The sequence below is a fragment of the Anguilla anguilla genome, chromosome 1 (assembly GCF_013347855.1).
Source record: "Anguilla anguilla isolate fAngAng1 chromosome 1, fAngAng1.pri, whole genome shotgun sequence".
NCBI classification, from domain to species: Eukaryota; Metazoa; Chordata; class Actinopteri; order Anguilliformes; family Anguillidae; genus Anguilla; species Anguilla anguilla.
In genome coordinates, this window is record NC_049201.1 from 8,104,573 (window position 1) to 8,132,037 (window position 27,465).

The 27,465-nt window shown below is 44.2% G+C and overlaps 1 protein-coding gene and 4 long non-coding RNA genes across 7 annotated transcripts in view; all 5 read right to left on the bottom strand.

Moving 5' to 3' along the window:
- Nucleotides 1–27,465, bottom strand: part of LOC118210508 (M1-specific T cell receptor beta chain-like) — a 128,818-nt gene that overhangs the window by 67,713 nt on the left and 33,640 nt on the right. The window lies entirely within an intron of this gene.
- Nucleotides 3,661–5,624, bottom strand: LOC118219735. Its single transcript, XR_004763832.1, has 3 exons — nucleotides 5,094–5,624; nucleotides 4,308–4,975; nucleotides 3,661–4,158 (listed from the first exon to the last, which is right to left on the bottom strand). It is a non-coding gene; the product is annotated as an uncharacterized LOC118219735 (long non-coding RNA).
- Nucleotides 6,636–8,041, bottom strand: LOC118219909. The gene is made up of 3 exons (XR_004763891.1): nucleotides 7,902–8,041; nucleotides 7,086–7,714; nucleotides 6,636–6,936 (listed from the first exon to the last, which is right to left on the bottom strand). It is a non-coding gene; the product is annotated as an uncharacterized LOC118219909 (long non-coding RNA).
- On the bottom strand, nucleotides 10,852–14,448 carry LOC118219835. 2 transcript variants are annotated; one of them, XR_004763857.1, is made up of 4 exons: nucleotides 14,367–14,448; nucleotides 11,542–11,747; nucleotides 11,118–11,289; nucleotides 10,852–10,961 (listed from the first exon to the last, which is right to left on the bottom strand). It is a non-coding gene; the product is annotated as an uncharacterized LOC118219835 (long non-coding RNA). The 2 variants fall into 2 exon arrangements; XR_004763861.1 differs by lacking the exon at nucleotides 14,367–14,448 and adding an exon at nucleotides 11,935–12,269.
- LOC118219772 lies at nucleotides 18,499–20,020 on the bottom strand. Of its 2 annotated transcripts, none has more exons than XR_004763845.1 (3): nucleotides 19,951–20,020; nucleotides 19,182–19,801; nucleotides 18,499–18,867 (listed from the first exon to the last, which is right to left on the bottom strand). It is a non-coding gene; the product is annotated as an uncharacterized LOC118219772 (long non-coding RNA). The 2 variants fall into 2 exon arrangements; XR_004763846.1 differs by having other exon boundaries at nucleotides 18,499–18,870.

The following is a 27,465-nucleotide window of genomic DNA, read 5'->3' on the forward strand; positions in this document are numbered from 1 at the left end:
GCGAAGAACAGCACAGCAACATCGACTCCTCGAGGTACTATAGCTTTCTGCTGCGGTGAGGAAGAACCGACAGCAAACCAGCGCAGAATACCGGAGTCAAACAGGAAACTAGCCTGCTGCAGTATGACTGTGCATCTCTACTGCCTCCTACTGGACACGTTGACATTAAATTGTGCAGCATGAACACGGACTGCGTTTAAATCAACACATCCTTCACTTTAACTTGCAAGCAGGGGTTAAATTGAGGGTGGACGCGGGTGGACGGCGTCCACCCCCCTTTGGTAAATAAATCAATAATTTTGACCGGCAGTTTTACAAATAACTGTGACAATCCAGTCCATTTTTCGTATGCTCCAGTCCATGTGTCCCCTCTAGCCAGTTACTCGCTCAACCAATCAAAAAATATGAATAAAAAAACTCAGGAGAAACAGTCGTTTATATAGACAGACACAGAAAGAAAAATATCGTTGATTGTTTGGAAGCAGACGCGGTAGGTAATTTCATTAACATGTAATTTCAGCTATGCAAAATTTTAAAGAGAGACGAATGAACAGCCCCCACGAACGCCGGCTATTATTAACGGCAACTTTGATTGCTTGAGCAAAATCATCAGGTTGCTGGTCAGCAGCTAAGCTAGGACTGAATATTTCCCACATAGCCTACGTAACGTTTTGTTCAGCGGCGACTGGTGACTGGTGAGCTGAAAATTGGTGGGGCGCAAAACTTTCCTTTAAACTAATCATTGATCTCAATCTGTTTTCGTTAGTAATTTTCTTTTTTTATCAAGCGTGCCAACGATCAGACTAATCAAATGGCAAGTAGCCTAACACACAGTGTCTTCATACCGTGTTAGGGGGATTAAATCATAAATTGAATTTATCCGTTGAAAATCCGTTTTAATCACCAAGTAGTCTGCGCTTAACAAACAATATACACCAGTCCAGTCTGTTATCGACCGTGTTAACTTTCAGAGTAACCAGAAAAAACAAAACCTGCACTTCAGTTTTGTTTACAATCTGCTCATTGCAGATATTTGCCATGCAGTCCATTTACCGTTTAACACGAGTGCGGAGAACGAAGTGCGGACTGTATCCGCAAATGTTGCTTTAATCCAGGCCTATATATGTACCTATATACACACAGATGGCTGAGAAATTTAAGGAAAAACAAGCATAAAGTGTCTTAGGAAGGCATTTGGGGCACCACAAGCCGCCAGAACAGCTTCATCGAGCCTTGGCATAGATTCTACAAGTCTCTGGAACTCTACTGGAGGGATGGAACAGCATTCTTCCAAAAGATATTCCCACATTTGCTGTTTTGATGATGATGATGATGGAGAGTGCTGTCTAACACGTTGGTCCAAAATCTTCCATAGGTGTTTAACTGGGTTGAGATCTGGTGACTGTGAAGGCCATAGCATATGATTGACGTCATTTTCATTTGAAAAGCTGATTTTTGATGTCCTTGATTCATGAACACATTGAAAGATAATGCACTGACAAAAAAATAATCATAACTTATCAACTGCCCATCCAGTATTCACAAACCCATTGCCTATTAGTATGTGTATCTTGACTGTTACACAAAGTGTTTTCTGATTATTTGTGCTTGAAATCTTAGAATTTCTGCATGCAGCTAAATTTTCTGAAATGTTGCTATAGAATTATTACTGACTAGCATTTGTATCAGGGAAGTAAGTTTGCAAAACTAGGCAGGCATATAATTGATATAAATTTGTCATGACTTTTAGATGTTACACATTGAGTGAGGCTTAAAACACAAGGGAGAATGATCATTTACAGTATACTGTATTTACAGTTATGACAGAAGGTTCAGTAACAGAGAGGATGGGGAAGTGGTTTTTGTAGGGGTAAGAGGAGACCTGTATCACTGTGATATCCACGCAGCGCACAGATACACGGCACTGTCTGTTAATGCCAGCCTGTCGATGTGAAGGAACGCCTGCCGTTCACCATCTCCACTCACGTTGAATCTTTTTTCACCCTCCATCTCTACATTCTTAAAATAAACACGTCCAAGGAGCTTCATCCTATTCCCCTGCTGGGGTTGCTGGTACCACAGTATTGTGTCATAGCTCTTTATGTTGTGGCTGCAGTTGAGTTGCACAGACTCTCCAGGGGCTGTCTGAAGGGCGGAGGGAGACTGATTAACTTTATTACTGAGCGCCAGCCCTGCGGACATAGGGATAGAAGACACTTCAAGAACTTGATCACCGCGTACATGAACAGTATCAAGATTGCTTTTCTCTCACTTTCTGAAGAATGAATGCTTACCCGTCCACCAGAGCAAGACTCCCGTTAGCCTGGCAAGCACATGGACCATTTTGTCGCGTCACTGCTGGAGAAAGAGCAGCATCATTTAACCTGCACTGAGCCATCTCATGAAAGAGGAAGTGACATCACAATAGAATAAGGAAACTGATTAACAGAAGTGTCTCTGCCCACTCAGAACTCTGAACCATTGTGACCACACACAAAAAAAATATATACAAGCAAAATAAATTTAAGCAGGTTCTGTCAGAAAACTCTAGTTGCAGCCGACTAATCAGTCGGCCCCAATTAAATTTAAGTGGCTATTAACTCACTGGGACAGTCGTGAGTGTACTTGTGAGATTGAAAAGGTTAGTAGTTTCAGGTACATTCATATTATATTTGTAGTATCTAGAGGGTTCACTTAAGTCACCTTTGGATTTGACAGTTCATACTACAGTCCTGTTGTTTGTGTTCATTCATCAGTATATCTTGTTATACTACATTATTCATTTGCAGCAGGGGAAAAATATAAAAAAATATAATCAAAACCACATTTGAAGCCGTGCAGGTGTGCTGTCAACTATAAGGGCGATTGCGGCTAAGGAAGAGGTTTCTGCAGAGATGAGAGGGGCGTCTGCAGCAACGTGCTATGCTCATGGCACAGAAATAAACTGCAGCATCTTCAGACGTCAGGTTGGATATCTCCAGAATTCCTGTTTTCGTTGCGTCTCCTGATATCTGAAACCTGTCATTGAAATGGTCTCCAGGGGTGAATCTGTCTCGGTAAAGGGAACCAATGAGCTTCAGCCTTCCTTCCCCTTCAGGCTGCTGGTACCAGAACATGCGAACGTAGCTCGGGTCATCACAGCTGCAGCTGAGAGCGGAGGACTGCCCAGGGTTTTTGAGAAGTCTGACGGGGAGCAGCTGAACATTGACGCTTTGTGACAGTTCTGCTAAACGATAAAGAAGAGGATGAAAAACAAAGAGATGCTCACACTGACCAGCTTGTAAGTGATTGTGTCTGTCTCATTGTGCACACAACAGCACCAAGACAAAAGCAAAGTCCTCTCAATATAGGGGTGTCTCTTAACTCTTTAACGTGAAGGATATCAAAATACGTGATTAGAATGTTGTTAACTGAACAGTCTAATGCTGATGTAACAATCAACACTGGTAGTTGACAGCAATGGAGTTCCAGAACCCTGACTTTGAATTTTGAAAAAAACAATCCAGAAAACCTACTCTACAACGGGTTAAACCTCACCTGCCAGACAGATCAGAGACACAGTGAATGTGAGGACAAGTCTGATCATCTTGATGCATCAGAGCCAGAGAGAGAAGAACGCTGCATGGCTGCCCATGGATGTTCTCTGGAGGGGAAGGGGTGGGGTGGGGGAGGAGACAGGAGAAAAGTTAATTTTTTAAATGACATGTCTGTCCGTTTATGAAGCTTTACACCCCCCTGCAGGAGAGCCTCGCTGCCGTTTGTGTTCTTGGCTTCGTTTCAGGTCTGCTCCTCCCCTGTCACAGTGAGACTGGCACGGGGAGGTTTATGTTCACCCAGCCAATGAGTCTGCAGGGCCGTGTTCACTGACTGCACAGAAATATGTGCCGCTGTCTTCTGCCTCCAGCTTCTTCACCCTGAGAGAGCCTCTTTCAGCCACAGCTTTGTCTGCCACATACCTGTCTTTGCTAAAATCCCCAAATTCAGGGCTTGCATAGGAAGTTGTAAACACTATTAGCTGAATACCCTCAGGTGGGTTCTGTTTGTACCAGTACATCTGATTGTAAGTTGCTCCCAAGGTGTGGCTGCAGTTCATATCGGCCGGGTCCCCCAAATTACCCCAGAGAATTTTTGGGGTTATAGCCACATTACTCCGCACACCTATAGAAAAAAGAAATAAAATTGTAACCTTGTTCATGAAGCCAAAATATGAGATTGGAAAGAATGTGATTGTCTCCAGTCAACTTCATCATTAATGTTGGCAGAGATGGCTACTGGGTCTCAGATATTGTCTAGAGACGACGCCTTACCTCTCACTGAGAGCAAAAAGACAGCGAAAATTAGAAGACGTCTGATCATGTTGATTTCTCCGTGTTGCCGAGAAAGCAAATAAAATTCAACCACTGAAATCCGAAGGTCTCTCAAGAAAGGGAGGAAGTGACATCACAACTTCAACACTTACAGGTATATGTGTAAAGTCATTCCAGTAACCAATGGCAACCCTTCTCTATGACAGAGCAGCCATACTATGCCAGATATTTGGCATGGAATGAAAGAATATTTTAGTGGTTTTGTGCAGGTGTGTTGGTCTGTTCTTTATAGGCAATAACAAGTCTCTGTTTCTGAAGAGGCTCTGTCTGTTTTTGTAGTGAAGAAAAAGGACCAGCAAGCATTGTGCTACTCACTGCACAGAAATACACTCCACTGTCGTTGGAGTTCACTTTGGGGACCTGAAGAGATGCTGCCTCAGTTCCATCTCCACTCAAACTGCAGTGATCCTTATATAAGGTTTCTACGGTCGGGTCCTTTAAATATACATATCCGATCAGAGTCAGGGCGCTGTCCCCTGGTGCTCGATGGTACCACAGTATGGTGTATTGAGATGGGATGGCATGACTGCAGTTGAGCTGCATGGATCCTCCAGAGTCTATCGTCAGTTCAGCAGGAGACTGATTAACTGTATTACTGAGCGCCAGCCCTACAGACACAGAGAAAGAAGATACTTCAAGAGCTCAATCACCACACACGTATACAGCTTCTTCTAGAAAAGTAAACGAGGATTGGTTTATTCTGCTTTCTGATGAATTAATCCTTACCTGTCAACCAGAGTAAGGCTGCTGTTAGCCCGGGGAGCAGTTGGATCATTTTCTTGCTTCACTGCTTCAGAAAGAGCAGCATCAGTTAAACAGCACTGAGCCATCTCATGAAAGAGGAAGTGACATCACAATAGAATAAGGAAACTGAAAAGTGTCTCTGCCCACTCAGAACTCTGAACCATTGTGACCACACACAAATAAAGTATATACAAGCAAATTAAATTGAAGTAGTTTCTACACAAAACTCTAGTTGCAGCCGACTAATCAGTCGGCCCCAATTAAATTTGAGTAGCCATTAACTCACTGGGACAGTAGTGAGTGTACTTGTGAGATGGAAAAGGTTAGTAGTTTCAGGTACATTCCTGTTATATTTGTAGTATCTAGAGGGTTCACTTAAGTCACCTTTGGATTTGACAGTTCATACTACTGTCCTGTTGTTTCTGTTCATTCATCAGTATATCTTGTTATACAACATTGTTAATTTGCAGCAAAGGAAAAACACAATCAAAACCACATTTGAAGCCGTGCAGGTGTGCTGTCAACTGTAAGGGCGATTGCAGCTAAGAAAGAGGTTTCTGCAGAGATGAGAGGGGCGTCTGCAGCAACGTGCTATGCTCATGGCACAGAAATAAACTGCAGCATCTTCAGACGTCAGGTTGGATATCTCCAGCGTTCCTGTTTTCGTTGCATCTCCTGATATCTTAAACCTGTCACTGAAACGGTCTCCAGGGGTGAGGCTCTGTCGGTAAAGGGTGCCAATGAGCTTCAGCCTTCCTTCCCCTTCAGGCTGCTGGTACCAGTACATGCGAACGTAGCTCGGGTCATCACAGCTGCAGCTGAGAGCGGAGGACTCTCCAGGGTTTTTGAGAAGTCTGACGGGGAGCAGCTGAACATTGATGCTTCGTGTCAGTTCTGCTAAACGATAAAGAAGAGGATGAAAAACAAAGAGACGCTCACACTGATCAGCTTGTAAGTGATTGTGTCTGTCTCATTGTGCACACAACAGCACCAAGACAAAAGCAAAGTCCTCTCAATATAGGGCTCTCTTTTAACTCTTTCAGGTGAAGAATATCAAAATATGTGATTAGAATGTTGTTAACTGAACAGTCTAATGCTGATGTAACAATCAACACTGGTAGTTGACAGCAATGGAGTTCCAGAACACTGACTTTGAATTTTGAAATAAACATTCCAGAAAACCTACTCATCAAAGGGTTAAACCTCACCTGCCAGACAGACCAGAGACACAGTGAATGTGAGGACAAGTCTGATCATCTTGTTGCATCAGAGCCAGAGAGAGAAGAACGCTGCATGGCTGCCCGTGGATGTTCTCTGGAGAGGAAGGGGTGGGGGGAGGAGGAGACAGGAGAAAAGTTTATTTTTTAAATGACATGTCTGTCTGTTTATGAAGCTTTACACCCCCCTGCAGGAGAGCCTCACTGCCGTTTGTGTTCTTGGCTTCGTTTCAGGTCTGCTCCTCCCCTGTCACAGTGAGACTGGCACGGGGAGGTTTATGTTCACCAAGCCAATGAGTCTGCAGGGCCGTGTTCACTGACTGCACAGAAATATGTGCCGCTGTCTTCTGCCTCCAGCTTCTTCACCTTGAGAGAGCCTCTTTCAGCCACAGCTTTCTCTGCCAAATACCTTTCTTTGCTAACATCACCAAATTCAGGGCTTGCATAAGAAGTAAAAACTATTAGCTGAATACCCTCAAGTGGGTTCTGTTTGTACCAGTACATCTGATCGTAAGCTGCTCCCAAAGTGTGGCTGCAGTTCATCTGGGCCGGGTCCCCCAAATTACCCCAGAGAATTCTGGGGGCCATAATGACTTTACTCTGCACACCTGTGGAAAACAAAAATCTAGTTTTAACCTTGCTTTACCATCTTAGTAATGGATTACTATAGATTGTGGTGGTCTGAAATCAAATTCATTGTCAATGTGTGTAGAGATGGCCACTGGGTCTCTGAAATTGTCCAGAGATGACATCTTACCTCTCGCTGAGAGAAATGAGACCGTGATAATAAGGAGAAGTCTGATCATGTTGACTCAGTGCTGCTGAGAGAATATAGTAAAAGCAGAGCAGTGTGGCCTTCAGTGCACTCTCTGGGAAGGGGGAGGGCAGGAAGTGACATCATAAAATCATCATGAAAAATAGTGACAAAAACATAAATGAAAAATGAGAGAATTCACAAGAAAGAAGGAAAACAGCACGTTCGTTGCTCAAAAAGTACATTCAAAACGTACAGTTATGATGAATGGTTCTGAGAAGAGTGCGGATGGGGAAGTGGTTTTTGTAGGGGTAAGAGAAGACCTGTATCACTGTGATACCACGCAGCGCACAGATACACGGCACTGTCTGTTAATGCCAGCCTGTCGATGTGAAGGAACGCCTGCCGTTTACCATCTCCACTCACGTTGAATCTTTTTTCACCCTCCATCTCTACGTTCTTAAGATAAACACGTCCAATGAGCTTCATCCCATTTCCCTGCTGGGGTTGCTGGTACCACAGTATTGTGTCATAGCTCCGTATGTTGTGGCTGCAGTTGAGTTGCACAGACTCTCCAGGGTCTCTCAGCAGGGTGGAGGGAGACTGCTGCACGCTGTTACCGAATGAGAGTCCTGTGGAGGGAAAGGAAATCAAGCATCATGTGTTTCACTCGCACATCGTGAGTGAGCTGGTGGAGCTCAACTGACATTCAAACCAAGATTTCTGGATAAACTGCTATGACTTGTCCTCGTCACCCACATTATTAAAATTTCATTTGTTATTTCTCATCATTTAATTACTATTTTATAAATGATTTACCTGTGAGGCTGTACAGTATTATGACAAAAACACTGATTGGCCTGATCATGTTGATTTCTCTGTGTTGCTGAAAGAGCAAGTAAAATTCAACCACTGAAATCCGAAGGTCTCTCAAGAAAGGGAGGAAGTGACGTCGCAGTTTCAACACTTACGTGTGTAAGGTTATACGATCTCCTCGTGAGGACCTTCATTTGAAAAAACAATGACAACCCTTCTCTATGACAGAGCAACTCTTCTATGACAGATATTTGGCACAGAATTAAAGAATCTTCTTGTGGTTTTATGCAGGTGTGTTGGTCTGCTCTTTATCGACTGCAATGAGTCTGTGCATCAGAAAGAGCTCATTCGGTTTTTGTAGTGGAGGAGAGGGACCTGCAAACATTGTGCATAACTCACTGCACAGAAATACACTCCACTGTCGGTGGAGTTCACTTTGGGGACGTGAAGAGATGCTGCCTTAGTTCCATCTCCACTCAAACTGCAGTGATCCTTATATAAGGTTTCTACGGTCGGGTTCTTAAAATAAACATATCCGATCAGAGTCAGGGCGCTGTCCCCTGCTGCCCGATGGTACCACAGTATGTTGTCATATGATGAGATGGCATGATTGCAGTCGAGCTGCATGGATCCTCCAGAGTCTCTCATCAGTTCAGCAGGAGACTGATTAACGTCATTACTGAGTGCCAGCCCTGCGGACACAGAGAAAGAAGAAATTTCAAGAGCTCAATCACCACAAACATATACAGCATCTTCTAGAAAACTGGACCAGGTTTGGTTTATTCTGCATTCTGATGAATTAATTCTTACCTGTCAACCAGAGTAAGGCTGCTGTTAGCCTGGGGAGCAGTTGGATCATTTTCTTGCTTCACTGCTTGAGAAAGAGCAGCATCAGTTAAACAGCACTGAGCCATCTCATGAAAGAGGAAGTGACATCACAATAGAATAAGGTAGCCAATTAATAGGAGCGTCTCTGCCCAATCTGGATCCTGAACCATTACAACCACACACACACACACACACACACACACAAAAATACAATGTATAATATATAATATATAAATTTAATACATAAGCTGTTCATAAAGCCAAAATATGAGATTGGAAAGAATATGATTGTCTCCAGTCAAATTCATCGTTAATGTGGGTAGAGATGGCTACTGGGTCTCTGAAATTGTCTAGAGATGACTTCTTACCTTTTACTGAGAACAAGAAAACAGCGATTATTCGGAGAAGTCTGATCATGTTGACACAGTGCTGCTTATGGTATATAGTAAAAGTGTAGCAGTATGGCCTTACATGCACTCTGCGCGATGGGGGGAGGGAGGAAGTGACATCACAATACAATAAGGAAACTGATTTACAGAAGTGCCTCTGCCCACTCAGAACTCTGGACCATTGTGACCACACACAAATAAAATATATACAAGCAAATTAAATTTAAGCCGGTTCTGTCAGAAAACTCTTGTTGCAGCCGACTTATCAATCGGCCCCAATAAAATTAAAGTGGCCATTAACTCACTGGGACAGTAGTGAGTGTACTTGTGAGATGGAAAAGGTTGGTAGTTTCAGGTACATTCCTGTTATATTTGTAGTATCTAGAGGGTTCACTTAAGTCACCTTTGGATTTGACAGTTCATACTACTGTCCTGTTGTTTCTGTTCATTCATCAGTATATCTTGTTATACTACATTGTTAATTTGCAGCAGAGGAAAAACACAATCAAAACCACATTTGAAGCCGTGCAGGTGTGCTGTCAACTGTAAGGGCGATTGCAGCTAAGAAAGAGGTTTCTGCAAAGATGAGAGGGGCGTCTGCAGCAACGTGCTATGCTCATGGCACAGAAATAAACTGCAGCATCTTCAGACGTCAGGTTGGATATCTCCAGCATTCCTGTTTTTGTTGCGTCTCCTGATATCTTAAACCTGTCACTGAAAAGGTCTCCAGGGGTGAGGTTCTGTCGATAAAGGGTGCCAATGAGCTTCAGCCTTCCTTCCCCTTCAGGCTGCTGGTACCAGAACATGTAGGTGTAGCTCGGGTCATCACACCTGCAGCTGAGAGCGGAGGACTGCCCAGGGTTTTTGAGAAGTCTGACGGGGAGCAGCTGAACATTGATGCTTCGTGACAGTTCTGCTAAACGATAAAGAAGAGGATGAAAAACAAAGAGATGCTCACACTGACCAGCTTTTAAGTGATTGTGTCTGTCTCATTGTGCACACAACAGCACCAAGACAAAAGTAAAGTCCTCTCAATATAGGGGTCTCTCTTAACTCTTTAAGGTGAAGGATATCAAAATACGTAATTAGAATGTTGTTAATTGAACATTCTAAAGCAGATGTAACAATCAACACTGCTAGTTCACAGCAATGGAGTTTCAGAACACTGAAATGGAATTTTAAAAAAAACAATCCAGAAAACCTACTCTACAACGGGTTAAACCTCACCTGCCAGACAGATCAGAGACACAGTGAATGTGAGGACAAGTCTGATCATCTTGATGCATCAGAGCCAGAGAGAGAAGAACGCTGCATGGCTGCCCGTGGATGTTCTCTGGAGAGGAAGGGGTGGGGGGGGAGGAGACAGGAGAAAAGTTAATTTTTTAAATGACATGTCTGTCTGTTTATGAAGCTTTACACCCCCCTGCAGGAGAGCCTCACTGCCGTTTGTGTTCTTGGCTTCGTTTCAAATCTGCTCCTCCCCTGTCACAGTGAGACTCGCACGGGGAGGTTTATGTTCACCCAGCCAATGAGTCTGCAGGGCCGTGTTTACTGACTGCACAGAAATATGTGCCGCTGTCTTCTGCCTCCAGCTTCTTCACCGTGAGAGAGCCTCTTTCAGCCACAGCTTTCTCTGCCACATACCTGTCTTCGCTAAAATTCCCAAATTCAGAGCTTGTGTAGAGACGTGTAAACACTATGAGCTGAATACCCTCAGGTGGGTTCTGTTTGTACCAGTACATCGAGTCGTAAGTTGCTCCCAAGTTGTGGCTGCAGTTCATCTGGGCCAGGTCCCCCAAATTACCCCAGAGAATTCTGGGGGCCATAATGACTTTACTCTGCACACCTGTGGAAAACAAAAATCAAATTTTAATTGTAACCTTGCCTATGAGGCTTAATAAGAGATTGGAAAGAATGTGGAAGTCTACAATCAAATTCATTGTTAAGGTGTGTAGAGATGGCTACTGGGTCTCTGAAATTGTCTAGAGAGACGACGCCTTACCTCTCATTGAGAGCAAAAAGACAATGAAAATAAGGAGACATCTGACCATGTTTACTCAGTGCTGCTGGGAAAATATAGTAAAAATGCAGCAGTGTGGCCTTCAGTGCACTCTCTGGGATGGGGAGGGCAGGAAGTGACATCATAAAATCATCATAAAAAATAGTGACAAAAACTGAAAAGAAAAAGTGAGAGAATTCACAAGAAAGAAGGAAAACAGCACGCTCGTTGCTCAAAATGTAAATAAAAAACTTGCAGTTACGATGAATGGTTCTGAGAACAGAGAGGATGGGAAAGTGGTTTTTGTAGGGGTAGGAGGAGACCTGTATCACTGTGATAGCCACGCAGCGCACAGATACACAGCACTGTCTGTTAATGCCAGCCTGTCGATGTGAAGGAATGCCTGCCGTTCACCATTTCCACTCACGTTGAATCTTTTTTCACCCTCCATCTCTACGTTCTTATAATAAACACGTCCAAGGAGCTTCATCCCATTTCCCTGCTGGGGTTGCTGGTACCACAGTATTGTGTCATAGCTCTGTATGTTGTGGCTGCAGTTGAGTTGCACAGACTCTCCAGGGTCTCTCAGCAGGGTGGAGGGAGACTGCTGCACGCTGTTACCGAATGAGAGTCCTGTGGAGGGAAAGGAAATCAAGCATCATGTGTTTCACTCGCACATCGTGAGTGAGCTGGTGGAGCTCAACTGACATTCAAACCAAGATTTCTGGATAAACTGCTATGACTTGTCCTCGTCACCCACATTATTAAAATTTCATTTGTTTTTTCTCGTCATTTAATTACTATTTTATAAATGATTTACCTGTGAGGCTGTACAGTATTATGATAAAGACACAGAGCAGCCTGATCATGTTGATTTCTCTGTGTTGCTGCGAGAGCAAGTAAAATTCAACCACTGAAATCCGAAGGTCTCTCAAGAAAGGGAGGAAGTGACGTCGCAGTTTCAACACTTATGTGTGTAAGGTTATACGGTCTCCTCGTGAGGACCTTCATTTTAAGAAACAATGACAACCCTTCTCTATGACAGAACAACTCTTCTATGATAGATATTTGGCACGGAATGAAAGAATCTTCTTGTGGTTTTATGCAGGTGTGTTGGTCTGCTCTTTATCGACTGCAATGAGTCTGTGCATCAGAAAGAGCTCATTCGGTTTTTGTAGTGGAGGAGAGGGACCTGCAAACATTGTGCATAACTCACTGCACAGAAATACACTCCACTGTCGTTGGAGTTCACTTTGGGGATGTGAAGAGATGCTACCACTGAACCATCTCCACTCAAACTGCAGTGATCCTTATATAAGGTTTCTACGGTCGCAGACTTTACATATACATATCCCATCAGAGTCAGGGCGCTGTCCCCTGCTGCCCGATGGTACCACAGTATGTTGTTGTATAAAGGGATGGCATGACTGCAGTTGAGCTTCATGGATCCTCCAGAGTCTATCATCAGTTCAGCAGGAGACTGATTAACTTCATTACTGAGCGCCAGCCCTGTGGACACAGAGAAAGAAGAAATTTCAAGAGCTCAATCACCAAAAACATATACAGCATCTTCTAGAAAACTGGACCAGGTTTGGTTTATTCTGCATTCTGATGAATTAATCCTTACCTGTCAACCAGAGTAAGGCTGCTGTTAGCCTGGGGTATGCTTGGATCATTTTCTTGCTTCACTAATTGAGAAAGAGCAGCATCATTTATCCATTTCATGAAGAAGGAAGTGACATCACAATGGAATAAGGTGACCAATTAACAGGAATGTCTTTGGGGGGAGGGGAGGAGGAGACAAGAGAAAAGTAATATTTTAAATGACATGTCTGCCTATTTATGAAGCTTTACACCCCCCTGCAGGAGAGCCTCGCTGCCGTTTGTGTTTTTGGCTTCGTTTCAGGTCTGCTCCTCCCCTGTCACAGTGAGACTGGCACGGGGAGGTTTATGTTCACCCAGCCAATGAGTCTGCAGGGCCGTGTTCACTGACTGCACAGAAATATGTGCCGCTGTCTTCTGCCTCCAGCTTCTTCACCGTGAGAGAGCCTCTTTCAGCCGCAGCTTTCTCTGCCACATACCTGTCTTTGCTAAAATCCCCAAATTCAGGGCTCTCACCAACAGTTGTAAACACTATGAGCTGAATTCCCTCAAGTGGGTTCTGTTTGTACCAGTACATCTGGTAGTAAGTAACTCCCAAAGTGTGGCTGCAGTTCATCTGGGCCAGGTCCCCCATACGACTCCAGATCATCTTGGGGTTCATAATGACATTACTCTGCACACCTGTAGAAAAAATAAATAAAATTTCAACCTTGTTCATAAAGCCAAAATATGAGATTGGACAGAACGTGGTTGTCTCCAGTCAAATTCATCGTTAAAGATGGCAGAGATGGCTATTGGGTCTCAGATATTGTCTAGAGACGACGCCTTACCTCTCACTGAGAGCAAAAAGACACTGAAAATAAGGAGACGTCTGATCATGTTGACTCAGTGCTGCTGAGGGAATATAATAAAAATGCAGCAGTGTGGCCTTCAGTGCACTCTCTGGGATGGGGAGGGCAGGAAGTGACATCATAAAATCATCATAAAAAATAGTGACAAAAACTGAAAAGAAAAATTGAGAGAAATTACAAGAAAGAAGGAAAACAGCACGCTCGTTGCTCAGAATGTGAATAAAAAAACGTACAGTTATGATGAATGGTTCTGAGACGAGTGCAGATGGGGAAGTTGTTTTTGTAGGGGTAAGAGGAGACCTGTATCACTGTGATATCCACGCAGCGCACAAATACATGGCACTGTCTGTTAATGCCAGCCTGTCGATATGAAGGAACGCCTGCCGTTTACCATCTCCACTCACGTTGAATCTTTTTTCACTCTCCATCGCTACGTTCTTAAAAAAAAAACACGTCCAAGGAGCTTCATCCCATTCCCTTGCTGGGGTTGCTGGTACCACAGTATTGTGTCATAGCTCTGTATGTTGTGGCTGCAGCTGAGTTGCACAGACTCTCCAGGGTCTGTCAGCAGGGTGGAGGGAGACTTCTGCACGCTGTTACCGAATGAGATTCCTGTGGAGGGAAAGGAAATCAAGCATCATATGTTTCACTCGCACATCGTGAGTGAGCTGGTGGAGCTCAACTGACATTCAAAACAATATTTCTGGATAAACTACAAAGACTTGTCCTCGTCACCCACATTACTAAAATTTAATTTGTAATTTTTCATCATTTAATTACTATTTTATAAATGATTTACCTGTGAGGCTGTACAGTATTATGATAAAGACACTGAGCAGCCTGATCATGTTGATTTCTCCGTGTTGCTGAGAGAGCAAATAAAATTCAACCACTGAAATCCGAAGGTCTCGCAAGAAAGGGAGGAAGTGACGTCACAGTTTCAACACTTATGTTTGTAAGGGTTATACGGCCTCCTCGTGAGGATCTTCATTTAAAAAAACAATGACAACCCTTCTCTATGACAGAACAACTCTTCTATGATAGATATTTTGCACGGAATGAAAGAATCTTCTCGTGGTTTTATGCAGGTGTGTTGGTCTGCTCTTTATCGACTGCAATGAGTCTGTGCATCAGAAAGAGCTCATTCGGTTTTTGTAGTGGAGGAGAGGGACCTGCAAACATTGTGCATAACTCACTGCACAGAAATACACTCCACTGTCGGTGGAGTTCACTTTGGGGATGTGAAGAGATGCTGCCACTGAACCATCTCCACTCATACTGCAGTGATCCTTATATAAGGTTTCTACAGTCGGAACCTTTATATAAACATATCCCATCAGAGTCAGGGCGCTGTCCCCTGCTGCCCGATGGTACCACAGTATGGTGTATTGAGATGGGATGGTATGACTGCAGTTGAGCTGCATGGATCCTCCAGAGTCTCTCATCAGTTCAGCAGGAGACTGATTAACTTTATTACAGAGCGCCAGCCCTGCGGACACAGAGAAAGAAGATACTTCAAGAGCTCAATCACCAGACACATATACAGCTTCTGCCAGAAAACTGGGCCAGGTTTGGTTTATTCTGCTTTCTGATGAATTAATCCTTACCTGTCAACCAGAGTAAGGCTGCTGTTAGCCTGGGGAGCAGTTGGATCATTTTCTTGCTTCACTGCTTGAGAAAGAGCAGCATCAGTTAAACAGCACTGAGCCATCTCATGAAAGAGGAAGTGATATCACAATAGAATAAGGAAACTGAAAAGTGTCTCTGCCCACTCAGAACTCTGAACCATTGTGACCACACACAAATAAAGTATATACAAGCAAATTAAAGTTAAGGAGTTTCTACACAAAACTCTAGTTGCAGCCGACTAATCAGTCGGCCCCAATTAAATTTGAGTGGCCATTAACTCACTGGGACAATAGTGAGTGTACTTGTGAGATGGAAAAGGTTAGTAGTTTCAGGTACATTCCTGTTATATTTGTAGTATCTAGAGGGTTCACTTAAGTCACCTTTGGATTTGACAGTTCATACTACTGTCCTGTTGTTTGTGTTCATTCATCAGTATATGTTGTTATACAACATTGTTAATTTGCAGCAAAGGAAAAACACAATCAAAACCACATTTGACGCCGTGCACGTGTGCTGTCAGCTGTAAGGGCGATTGCAGCTAGGAAAGAGGTTTCTGCAGAGATGAGAGGGGCGTCTGCAGCAACGTGCTATGCTCATGGCACAGAAATAAACTGCAGCATCTTCAGACGTCAGGTTGGATATCTCCAGCGTTCCTGTTTTTGTTGCATCTCCTGATATCTTAAACCTGTCACTGAAACGGTCTCCAGGGGTGAGGCTCTGTCGGTAAAGGGTGCCAATGAGCTTCAGCCTTCCTTCCCCTTCAGGCTGCTGGTACCAGTACATGCGAACGTAGCTCGGGTCATCACAGCTGCAGCTGAGAGCGGAGGACTGCCCAGGGTTTTTGAGAAGTCTGACGGGCAGCAGCTGAACATTGATGCTTCGTGTCAGTTCTGCTAAACGATAAAGAAGAGGATGAAAAACAAAGAGACGCTCACACTGACCAGCTTGTAAGTGATTGTGTCTGTCTCATTATGCACACAACAGCACCAAGAAAAAAGTAAAGTCCTCTCAATATAGGGGTCTCTCTTAACTCTTTAAGGTGAAGGATATCAAAATACGTGATTAGAATGTTGTTAACTGAACAGTGTAATGCTGATGTTACAATCAACACTGGTAGTTGACAGCAATGGAGTTCCAGAACACTGACTTTGAATTTTGAAAAAAACAATCCAGAAAACCTACTCTACAACGGGTTAAACCTCACCTGCCAGACAGATCAGAGACACAGTGAATGTGAGGACAAGTCTGATCATCTTGATGCATCAGAGCCAGAGAGAGAAGAACGCTGCATGGCTGCCCATGGATGTTCTCTGGAGGGGAAGGGGTGGGGGGAGGAGGAGACAGGAGAAAAATTAATTTTTTAAATGACATGTCTGTCCGTTTATGAAGCTTTACACCCCCCTGCAGGAGAGCCTCACTGCCGTTTGTGTTCTTGGCTTCGTTTCAGGTCTGCTCCTCCCCTGTCACAGTGAGACTGGCACGGGGAGGTTTATGTTCACCCAGCCAATGAGTCTGCAGGGCCGTGTTCACTGACTGCACAGAAATATGTGCCGCTGTCTTCTGCCTCCAGCTTCTTCACCGTGAGAGAGCCTCTTTCAGCCACAGCTTTCTCTGCCACATACCTGTCTTTGCTAAAATCCCCAAATTCAGGGTTTGTATTGGGAAGTGTAAACACTATGAGCTGAATACCCTCAGGTGGGTTCTGTTTGTACCAGTACATCCGATTGTAAGCTGCTCCCAAGGTGTGGTTGCAGTACATCAGGGCCAGGTCCCCCAAATTACCCCAGAGAATTTTGGGGGTTATAGCCACATTACTCCGCACACCTATAGAAAAAAGAAATAAAATTGTAACCTTGTTCATGAAGCCAAAATCTGAGATTGGAAAGAATGTGGTTGTCTCCAGTGAACTTCATCATTAATGTTGGCAGAGATGGCTATTGGGTCTCAGATATTGTCTAGAGACGACGCCTTACCTCTCACTGATAGCAAAAAGACAGCGAAAATTAGAAGACGTCTGATCATGTTGATTTCTCTGTGTTGCTGAGAGAGCAAATAAAATTCAACCACTGAAATCCGAAGGTCTCTCAAGAAAGGGAGGAAGTGACATCACAACTTCAACACTCACAGGTATATGTGTAAAGTCATTCCAGTAACCAATGGCAACCCTTCTCTATGACAGAGCAGCCATACTATGCCAGATATTTGGCACGGAATGAAAGAATATTTTAGTGGTTTTGTGCAGGTGTGTTGGTCTGCTCTTTATAGGCAATAACAAGTCTCTGTTTCTGAAGAGGCTCTGTCTGTTTTTGTAGTGAAGAAAAAGGACTAGCAAGCATTGTGCTACTCACTGCACAGAAATACACTCCACTGTCGGTGGAGTTCACTTTGGGGACCTGAAGAAATGCTGCCTCAGTTCCATCTCCACTCAAACTGCAGTGATCCTTATATAAGGTTTCTACGGTCGGTACTTTATAATTTACATATCCCATCAGAGTCAGGGCGCTGTCCCCTGGTGCTCGATGGTACCACAGTATGGTGTATTGAGATGGGATGGCATGACTGCAATTGAGCTGCATGGATCCTCCAGAGTCTCTCATCAGTTCAGCAGGAGACTGATTAACTTCATTACTGAGCGCCAGCCCTGCGGACACAGAGAAAGAAGATACTTCAAGAGCTCAATCACCACACACATATACAGCTTCTGCCAGAAAACTGAACCAGGATTGGTTTATTCTGCTTTCTGATGAATTAATCCTTACCTGTCAACCAGAGTAAGGCTGCTATTAGCCTGAGGAGCAGTTGGATCATTTTCTTGCTTCACTGCTTGAGAAAGAGCAGCATCAGTTAAACAGCACTGAGCCATCTCATGAAAGAGGAAGTGACATCACAATAGAATAAGGAAACTGAAAAGTGTCTCTGCCCACTCAGAACTCTGAACCATTGTGACCACACACAAATAAAGTATATACAAGCAAATTAAATTGAAGTAGTTTCTACACAAAACTCTAGTTGCAGCCGACTAATCAGTCGGCCCCAATTAAATTTGAGTGGCCATTAACTCACTGGGACAGTAGTGAGTGTACTTGTGAGATGGAAAAGGTTAGTAGTTTCAGGTACATTCCTGTTATATTTGTAGTATCTAGAGGGTTCACTTAAGTCACCTTTGGATTTGACAGTTCATACTACTGTCCTGTTGTTTCTGTTCATTCATTAGTATATCTTGTTATACAACATTGTTAATTTGCAGCAAAGGAAAAACACAATCAAAACCACATTTGAAGCCGTGCACGTGTGCTGTCAACTGTAAGGGCGATTGCAGCTAAGAAAGAGGTTTCTGCAGAGATGAGAGGGGCGTCTGCAGCAACGTGCTATGCTCATGGCACAGAAATAAACTGCAGCATCTTCAGACGTCAGGTTGGATATCTCCAGCGTTCCTGTTTTCGTTGCGTCTCCTGATATCTTAAACCTGTCACTGAAACGGTCTCCAGGGGTGAGGCTCTGTCGGTAAAGGGTGCCAATGAGCTTCAGCCTTCCTTCCCCTTCAGGCTGCTGGTACCAGTACATGCGAACGTAGCTCGGGTCATCACAGCTGCAGCTGAGAGCGGAGGACTGCCCAGGGTTTTTGAGAAGTCTGACGGGCAGCAGCTGAACATTGATGCTTCGTGTCAGTTCTGCTAAACGATAAAGAAGAGGATGAAAAACAAAGAGACGCTCACACTGACCAGCTTGTAAGTGATTGTGTCTGTCTCATTGTGCACACAACAGCACCAAGAAAAAAGTAAAGTCCTCTCCATATAGGGGTCTCTCTTAACTCTTTAAGGTGAAGGATATCAAAATACGTGATTAGAATGTTGTTAACTGAACAGTGTAATGCTGATGTTACAATCAACACTGGTAGTTGACAGCAATGGAGTTCCAGAACACTGACTTTGAATTTTGAAAAAAACAATCCAGAAAACCTACTCTACAACGGGTTAAACCTCACCTGCCAGACAGATCAGAGACACAGTGAATGTGAGGACAAGTCTGATCATCTTGATGCATCAGAGCCAGAGAGAGAAGAACGCTGCATGGCTGCCCATGGATGTTCTCTGGAGGGGAAGGGGTGGGGGGAGGAGGAGACAGGAGAAAAATTAATTTTTTAAATGACATGTCTGTCCGTTTATGAAGCTTTACACCCCCCTGCAGGAGAGCCTCACTGCCGTTTGTGTTCTTGGCTTCCTTTCAGGTCTGCTCCTCCCCTGTCACAGTGAGACTGGCACGGGGAGGTTTATGTTCACCCAGCCAATGAGTCTGCAGGGCCGTGTTCACTGACTGCACAGAAATATGTGCCGCTGTCTTCTGCCTCCAGCTTCTTCACCGTGAGAGAGCCTCTTTCAGCCACAGCTTTCTCTGCCACATACCTGTCTTTGCTAAAATCCCCAAATTCAGGGTTTGTATTGGGAAGTGTAAACACTATGAGCTGAATACCCTCAGGTGGGTTCTGTTTGTACCAGTACATCCGATTGTAAGCTGCTCCCAAGGTGTGGTTGCAGTTCATCAGGGCCAGGTCCCCCAAATTACCCCAGAGAATTTTGGGGGTTATAGCCACATTACTCCGCACACCTATAGAAAAAAGAAATAAAATTGTAACCTTGTTCATGAAGCCAAAATCTGAGATTGGAAAGAATGTGGTTGTCTCCAGTGAACTTCATCATTAATGTTGGCAGAGATGGCTATTGGGTCTCAGATATTGTCTAGAGACGACGCCTTACCTCTCACTGATAGCAAAAAGACAGCGAAAATTAGAAGACGTCTGATCATGTTGATTTCTCTGTGTTGCTGCGAGAGCAAGTAAAATTCAACCACTGAAATCCGAAGGTCTCTCAAGAAAGGGAGGAAGTGACGTCGCAGTTTCAACACTTACGTGTGTAAGGTTATACGGCCTCCTTGTGAGGATCTTCATTTTAAAAAACAATGACAACCCTTCTCTATGACAGAACAACTCTTCTATGATAGATATTTGGCACGGAATGAAAGAATCTTCTCGTGGTTTTATGCAGGTGTGTTGGTCTGCTCTTCATCGACTGCAATGAGTCTGTGCATCAGAAAGAGCTCATTCGGTTTTTGTAGTGGAGGAGAGGGACCTGCAAACATTGTGCATAACTCACTGCACAGAAATACACTCCACTGTCGGTGGAGTTCACTTTGGGGATGTGAAGAGATGCTGCCGCTGTTCCATCTCCATTCAAACTGCAGTGATCCTTATATAAGGTTTCTACGGTCGGAGACTTTAAATATACATATCCCATCAGAGTCAGGGCGCTGTCCCCTGCTGCCCGATGGTACCACAGTATGTTGTTGTATGATGAGATGGTATGACTGCAGTTGAGCTGCATGGATCCTCCAGAGTCTCTCATCAGTTCAGCAGGAGACTGATTAACTTTATTACTGAGCGCCAGCCCTGCGGACACAGAGAAAGAAGATACTTCAAGAGCTCAATCACCACACACATATACAGCTTATTCTGGAAAACTGAACCAGGTTTGGTTTATTCTGCTTTCTGATGAATGAATCCTTACCTGTCAACCAGAGTAAGGCTGCTGTTAGCCTGGGGTAAGCTTGGATCATTTTCTTGCTTCACTACTTGAGAAAGAGCAGCATCAGTTATCCATTTCATGAAGGAGGAAGTGACATCACAATGGAATACGGTGACCAATTAACAGGAATGTCTTTGGGGGGAGGGGAGGAGGAGACAAGAGAAAAGTAATTTTTTAAATGACATGTCTGCCTGTTTATGAAGCTTTACAGCCCCCTGCAGGAGAGCCTCACTGCCGTTTGTGTTCTTGGCTTCTTTTCAGGTCTGCTCCTCCCCTGTCACAGTGAGACTGGCACGGGGAGGTTTATGTTCACCCAGCCAATGAGTCTCCAGGGCCGTGTTCACCGGCTGCACAGAAATATGTGCCGCTGTCTTCTGCCTCCAGCTTCTTCACCCTGAGAGAGCCTCTTTCAGCCACAGCTTTCTCTGCCACATACCTGTCTTTGCTAAAATCCCCAAATTCAGGGCTCCCACCAAGAGTTGTAAACACTATGAGCTGAATACCCTCAGGTGGGTTCTGTTTGTACCAGTACATCTGAGTGTAAGCTACTCCCAATTTGTGGCTGCAGTTCATCTGGGCCAGGTCCCCCAAATTACCCCAGAGAATTCTGGGGGCCATAATGACTTTACTCTGCACACCTGTGGAAAACAAAAATCACATTTTAATTGTAACCTTGCCCAGGAGGCTTAATAAGAGATTGGAAAGAATGTGGAAGTCTACAATCAAATTCATTGTCAAGGTGTGTAGAGATGGCTACTGGGTCTCTAAAATTGTCTAGAGAGACGACGCCTTACCTCTCATTGAGAGCAAAAAGTCAATGAAAATAAGAAGAAATCTGATCATGCTGACTCAGTGCTGCTGAGGGAATATAGTAAAAATGCAGCAGTGTGGCCTTCAATGCACTCTTTGGGATGGGGGAGGGAGGAAGTGACATCATAAAATCATCATCAAAAATAGTGACAAAAACTGAAAAGAAAAAATTAGAGTATTCATAAGAAAGAAGGAAAACAGCACGTTCATTGCTCAAAAAGTACATTCAAAACGTACAGTTATGATGAATGGTTCTGAGAACAGTGCAGATGGGGAAGTGGTTTTTGTAGGGGTAAGAGGAGACCTGTATCACTGTGATATCCACGCAGCGCACAGATACACGGCACTGTCTGTTAATGCCAGCCTGTCGATGTGAAGTATCGCCTGCCGTTCACCATCTCCACTCACGTCGAATCTTTTTTGACCCTCCATCTCTACATTCTTATAAGTGACCCGTCCAAGGAGCTTCATCCCATTTCCCTGCTGGGGTTGCTGGTACCACAATATTGTGTCATAGCTCTGTATGTTGTGGCTGCAGTTGAGTTGCACAGACTCTCCAGGGTCTGTCAGCAGGGTGGAGGGAGACTGCTGCACGCTGTTACCGAATGAGAGTCCTGTGGAGGGAAAGGAAATCAAGCATCATGTGTTTCAGTCGCACATCGTGAGTGAGCTGGTGGAGCTCAACTGACATTCAAACCAAGATTTCTGGATAAACTGCAAAGATTTGTCCTCGTCACCCACATTATTAAAATTTCATTTGTTATTTCTCGTCATTTAATTACTATTTTATAAATGATTTACCTGTGAGGCTGTACAGTATTATGACAAAAACACTGAGCAGCCTGATCATGTTGATTTCTCTGTGTTGCTGAGAGAGCAAATAAAATTCAACCACTGAAATCCGAAGGTCTCTCAAGAAAGGGAGGAAGTGACATCACAGTTTCAACACTTATGTTTGTAAGGTTATATGGTCTCCTTGTGAGGACCTTCATTTAAAAAAACAATGAAAATGCTTCTCTATGACAGAGCAACTCTTCTATGATAGATATTTGGCATGGAATGAAAGAATCTTCTAGTGGTTTTATGCAGGTGTGTTGGTCTGCTCTTTATCGACTGCAGTGAGTCTGTGCATCAGAAAGAGCTCATTCTGTTTTTGTATTGGAGGAGAGGGACCTGCAAACATTGTGCATAACTCACTGCACAGAAATACACTCCACTGTCGGTGGAGTTCACTTTGGGGACGTGAAGAGATGCTGCCGCTGTTCCATCTCCACTCAAACTGCAGTGATCCTTATATAAGGTTTCTACGGTCAGAGACTTTGAATATACATATCCCATTAGAGTCAGGGCGCTGTCCCCTGCTGCCCGATGGTACCACAGTATGGTGTCATATGATGAGATGGCATGACTGCAGTCGAGCTGCATGGATCCTCCAGAGTTTCTCATCAGTTCAGCAGGAGACTGATTAACTTCATTACTGAGTGCCAGCCCTGCGGACACAGAGAAAGAAGAAATTTCAAGAGCTGAATCACCACGCACATATACAGCATCTGCCAGAAAACTGAACCAGGTTTGATTTATTCTGCATTCTGATGAATTAATCCTTACCTGTCAACCAGAGTAAGGCTGCTGTTAGCCTGGGGAGCAGTTGGATCATTTTCTTGCTTCACTGCTTGAGATAGAGCAGCATCATTTATCCATTTCATGAAGAAGGAAGTGACATCACAATGGAATAAGGTGACCAATTAACAGGAATGTCTTTGGGGGGAGGGGAGGAGGAGACAAGAGAAAAGTTAATTTTTTAAATGACATGTCTGTCTGTTTATGAAGCTTTACACCCCCCTGCAGGAGAGCCTCACTGCCGTTTGTGTTCTTGGCTTCGTTTCAGGTCTGCTCCTCCCCTGTCACAGTGAGACTGGCACGGGGAGGTTTATGTTCACCCAGCCAATGAGTCTGCAGGGCCGTGTTTACTGACTGCACAGAAATATGTGCCGCTGTCTTCTGCCTCCAGCTTCTTCACCGTGAGAGAGCCTCTTTCAGCCACAGCTTTCTCTGCCACATACCTGTCTTTGCTAAAATCCCCAAATTCAGGGCTCCCACCAAGAGTTGTAAACACTATGAGCTGAATACCCTCAGGTGGGTTCTGTTTGTACCAGTACATCTGAGTGTAAGCTACTCCCAATTTGTGGCTGCAGTCCATCTGGGCCAGGTCCCCCAAATTACCCCAGAGAATTCTGGGGGTTATAGCCACATTACTCCGCACATCTGTAGGAAAAAAGAAATTAAATTTTAACCTTGTTCATGAAGCCAAAATATGAGATTGGAAAGAATGTGGTTGTCTCCAGTCAAATTCATCGTTAATGTTGGCAGAGATGGCTATTGGGTCTCCGAAATTGTCTAGAGACGACGCCTTACCTCTCACTGATAGCAAAAAGACAGCGAAAATTAGAAGACGTCTGATCATGTTGATTTCTCTGTGTTGCTGAGAGAATAAAATTCAACCACTGAATTCCGAAGGTCTCTCAAGAAAGGGAGGAAGTGACATCACAACTTCAACAATTACAGGTATATGTGTAAAGTCATTCCAGTAACCAATGGCAACCCTTCTCTATGACAGAGCAGCCATACTATGCCAGATATTTGGCACGGAATGAAAGAATATTCTAGTGGTTTTGTGCAGGTGTGTTGGTCTGCTCTTCATAGGCAATAACAAGTCTCTGTATCTGAAGAGGCTCTTTCTGTTTTCGTAGTGAAGAAAAAGGACCAGCAAGCATTGTGCTACTCACTGCACAGAAATACACTCCACTGTCGGTGGAGTTCACTTTGGGGACGTGAAGAGATGCTGCCTCAGTTCCATCTCCACTCAAACTGCAGTGATCCTTATATAAGGTTTCTACGGTCGGGTTCTTATAATAAACATATCCCATCAGAGTCAGGGCCCTGTCCCCTGCTGCTCGATGGTACCACAGTATGTTGTCATATGATGGGATGGCATGACTGCAGTTGAGCTGCATGGATCCTCCAGAGTCTCTCATCAGTTCAGCAGGAGACTGATTAACTTTATTACTGAGCGCCAGCCCTGCGGACACAGAGAAAGAAGATACTTCAAGAGCTGAATCACCACACACATATACAGCTTCTGCCAGAAAACTGAACCAGGTTAGGTTTATTCGGCTTTCTGATTAATTAATCCTTACCTGTCAACCAGAGTAAGGCTGCTGTTAGCCTGGGGAGCAGTTGGATCATTTTCTTGCTTCACTGCTTGAGAAAGAGCAGCATCAGTTAAACAGCACTGAGCCATCTCATGAAAGAGGAAGTGACATCACAATAGAATAAGGAAACTGAAAAGTGTCTCTGCCCACTCAGAACTCTGAACCATTGTGACCACACACAAATAAAGTATATACAAGCAAATTAAATTGAAGTAGTTTCTACACAAAACTCTAGTTGCAGCCGACTAATCAGTCGGCCCCAATTAAATTTCAGTGGCCATTAACTCACTGGGACAGTAGTGAGTGTACTTGTGAGATGGAAAAGGTTAGTAGTTTCAGGTACATTCCTGTTATATTTGTAGTATCTAGAGGGTTCACTTAAGTCACCTTTGGATTTGACAGTTCATACTACTGTCCTGTTGTTTCTGTTCATTCATTAGTATATCTTGTTATACAACATTGTTAATTTGCAGCAAAGGAAAAACACAATCAAAACCACATTTGAAGCCGTGCAGGTGTGCTGTCAACTGTAAGGGCGATTGCAGCTAAGAAAGAGGTTTCTGCAGAGATGAGAGGGGCGTCTGCAGCAACGTGCTATGCTCATGGCACAGAAATAAACTGCAGCATCTTCAGACGTCAGGTTGGATATCTCCAGCGTTCCTGTTTTCGTTGCATCTCCTGATATCTTAAACCTGTCACTGAAACGGTCTCCAGGGGTGAGGCTCTGTCGGTAAAGGGTGCCAATGAGCTTCAGCCTTCCTTCCCCTTCAGGCTGCTGGTACCAGTACATGCGAACGTAGCTCGGGTCATCACAGCTGCAGCTGAGAGCGGAGGACTGCCCAGAGTTTTTGAGAAGTCTGACGGGGAGCAGCTGAACATTGATGCTTCGTGTCAGTTCTGCTAAACGATAAAGAAGAGGATGAAAAACAAAGAGACGCTCACACTGACCAGCTCGTAAGTGACTGTGTCTGTCTCATTGTGCACACAACAGCACCAAGACAAAAGCAAAGTCCTCTCAATATAGGGGTCTCTCTTAACTCTTTAAGGTGAAGGATATCAAAATATGTGATTAGAATGTTGTTAACTGAACAGTCTAATGCTGATGTAACAATCAACACTGGTAGTTGACAGCAATGGAGTTCCAGAACACTGACTTTGAATTTTGAAATAAACATTCCAGAAAACCTACTCATCAAAGGGTTAAAGCTCACCTGCCAGACAGACCAGAGACACAGTGAATGTGAGGACAAGTCTGATCATCTTGATGCATCAGAGCCATAGAGTGAACAAGAACGCTGCATGGCTGCCCATGGATGTTCTCTGGAGAGGAAGAGGTGGGGGGGGGGGGGGAGGAGTCAGGATAAAAATTAAATTTTTAAATGACATGTCTGTCTGTTTATGAAGCTTTACACCCCCCTGCAGGAGAGCCTCACTACCGTTTGTGTTCTTGGCTTCGTTTCAGGTCTGCTCCTCCCCTGTCACAGTGAGACTGGCACGGGGAGGTTTATGTTCACCCAGCCAATGAGTCTGCAGGGCCGTGTTCACTGACTGCACAGAAATATGTGCCGCTGTCTTCTGCCTCCAGCTTCTTCACCCTGAGAGAGCCTCTTTCAGCCACAGCTTTCTCTGCCACATACCTGTCTTTGCTAAAATCCCCAAATTCAGGGCTCTCACCAACAGTTGTAAACACTATGAGCTGAATTCCCTCAAGTGGGTTATGTTTGTACCAGTACATCTGGTAGTAACTAGCTCCCAAGTTGTGGCTGCAGTTCATCTGGGCCGGGTCCCCTATACGACTCCATATAATCTTGGGGGTCATAATGACATTAGTCTGCACACCTGTAGAAAAAAGAAATATAATTGCAATCTTGTTCATAAAGCCAAAATATGAGATTGGAAAGAACGTGGTTGTCTCCAGTCAAATTCATCGTTAATGTTGGCAGAGATGGCTAATGGGTCTCAGTTATTGTCTAGAGACGACACCTTACCTCTCATTGAGAGCAAAAAAACAGCGAAAATAAGGAGACGTCTGATCATGTTGACTCAGTGCTGCTGGGAAAATATAGTAAAAATGCAGCAGTGTGGCCTTCAGTGCACTATCTGAGATGGGGAGGGCAGGAAGTGACATCATAAAATCATCATAAAAAATAGTGACAAAAACTGAAAAGATAAAATGAGAGAAATCACAAGAAAGAAGGAAAACAGCACGCTCGTTGCTCAGAATGTAAACGAAAAACTTGCAGTTATGATGAATGGTTCTGAGAAGAGTGCGGATGGGGAAGTGGTTTTTGTAGGGGTAAGAGGAGACCTGTATCACTGTGATAGCCATGCAGCGCACAGATACACGGCACTGTCTTTTAATGCCAGCCTGTCGATGTGAAGGAACGCCTGCCGTTTACCATCTCCACTCACGTTGAATCTTTTTTCACCCTCCATCTCTACGTTCTTATAAGTGACCCGTCCAAGAAGCTTCAACCCATTTCCCTGCTGGGGTTGCTGGTACCACAGTATTGTGTCATAGCTCTGTATGTTGTGGCTGCAGTTGAGTTGCACAGACTCTCCAGGGTCTCTCAGCAGGGTGGAGGGAGACTGCTGCACGCTGTTACCGAATGAGAGTCCTGTGGAGGGAAAGGAAATCAAGCATCATGTGTTTCACTCGCACATCGTG